Raw genomic sequence first — 2,231 nt, forward strand, 5'->3', positions numbered from 1 at the left:
TGTGCTCCAGCGGGCTCTGGTGGCTGCCCGGGTGCCGGCGTCTCTGGCCCTGTGGTTTGGCGGCGCCCGAGGTGTTCGTTTGCCTGTGAGAAGAGCCGAAAGCACAGAGCTACAGGCGAATACAAGTGGATTTTTTTTTTCTTTTTCTGTTTTTTTATTAGAAGTAATAGTTGCTGCATTTTGAAAAATCAAGAGGAAAAGAGTTAACAGGAAGAAAAGTTCGAGGTAATTACCGTTTAGTTTATGCTTGGAATTACACGCACTTAGTGTCAGAAGGGACTTTGAGGATTTCTAAGCTGAAGTCAGCTCTTAGCACGATAGTTGGAAAGAGAGGAAACCTGATGCACATGGAACATACACCAGCATCCAGCACATCCTGAGCCTTAAAGGAAAGCCCCCGCGCATTCAAAACTGCGACCCAGTTCAGCGTTATGTTCTCTGATCACAGTAGAATTAAACTAGAGTAACAAGAAAGCTAGAAATCTCCACGCCTGGAATCTGAGCAATACACCAAATATTTCAAGGGCTGATGAAGAAATCACAATGGAAATAAGAATATCTACTTAACTGAATAATAAAGATAGAACATATTAAATCCTGTGGAGTGCGGCTATAGTAGCATTTAGAGGAAATGTTACAGCTTTGTTTCTGGCTGTGTACTGTGATGCAAATGTTTACTTACAGTGGCAACAGGGCAAAACATCAGTTTGAGTACCGCATATATAATAGAACCCTTAGTCCATTGTTTGGCATTGTAAGGGCAAGAAAAATATCTTGTCCTCACTTATCGCAAGGTTCATAGCTGACATTCCTATGAAAAAAATTAAGAGAAGCCGGCCGGGCGCAGGTGGCTCATGCCTGTAATCCCAACATTTTGGAAGGCCAAGGCAGGCGGATCGCTTGTGCCCAGGAGTTTGAGGCCTGAAGCGAGAGGATTGCTTGAGCCTGGGAGGTCGAGGCCGCAGTGAGCCGTGTTTGTGCCACTGCACTCCAGTCTGGGTGACAAAGCGAGACTTTGTCTCAAAATATAAGTAATAAAAATTAACAAGAAAGGCATAATAAATTTATTTAACAAAGTTTTATGTGACAGAGGAGTCTTCAGAAATGACACAAAGACCCAGGAAAAAATGGTCTTTTTATGCTAAGTCTGATGAAAGGAGTGGATAGTTGTGGAGAAACATGATTGAAAAGGGGCATCATCTAATGATAAACTGAGGGGGGAACCTGGAAAGGCCAGTTCATTAAAATTCTTGGCCTCAGAGTATACGGCAGGAACTCTCTAGAATGAGGGTTTTATGACCTAGTTTCAGGTGAGGTAAGTCAGAATTCCTTTGTGACCACGGAAAGGCAGGGACGGTCAGAAAGTAATCTTACTAGATTTTTTTTTTCTTTTTTTTTTTTTTTTTGGTGGGGGGAGACAGAGTCTCACTTTTATGCCCAGGCTGGAGTGCAGTGGCGCAATCTCAGCTCACGCAATCTCCACCTCCCAGGTACAAGCGATTCTCCTGCCTCAGCCTCCCGGGTAGCTGGGACTACAGGCGCCCACGACCACGCCCGTCTAATTTTTGTACTTTTTGTAGAGATGGAGTTTCACCATGTTGGACAGGCTGCCCTTGAACTCCTGACCTCAAACAATCTGTCTGCCTCGGCCTCCCAAAGTGCTGAGATTACAGGCGTGAGCCACTATGCCCCGTGCCTAGCCCCTTACTAGGTTTTATGGATTGCTTTAGGGAGAGAAATTCTAGGTTGTAAGACCCACTTGGGAAGAACAGGAAAAGGAAGAAAGGAGGACAGACAGAAGTTCAGAGAGACCTTAGTTCTGAGGCCTTCCCAGTCTCCTTTAGTTTAAAGAACTCAGCATGTCAAAGCACCAAACTTTGGGGTGTGGTGTTCTGAACCCTGACAACATACAATAATCACTCATAATACCTATTCTTATTATGTAGTAATATTGGTTAATTTTTGAGAAGCAGTATGGCTTAGTGATTAAGATCTTGGACTTTGAAGCCATGTACTGAAGTTCGAATTTCTGTTCAATCATTGACTAACTATTAATACATGTCCTAGTGCAGGTAACTTAACCTCTCTGAGCCTCAGTTTTCTTATTGGTAGAATAAGACTAATAACAGTTTTTTGTGTTGTTGAGGATTAAATGACTAAATCCATATAACAATCTTAGAAAAGTACCAGACATACTGTTAGCACTCAACAAATGTGAGCTATGTAGAGAG

Source organism: Mandrillus leucophaeus, unplaced genomic scaffold, assembly GCF_000951045.1.
Source record: "Mandrillus leucophaeus isolate KB7577 unplaced genomic scaffold, Mleu.le_1.0 Scaffold75, whole genome shotgun sequence".
Classification (NCBI taxonomy): domain Eukaryota; kingdom Metazoa; phylum Chordata; class Mammalia; order Primates; family Cercopithecidae; genus Mandrillus; species Mandrillus leucophaeus.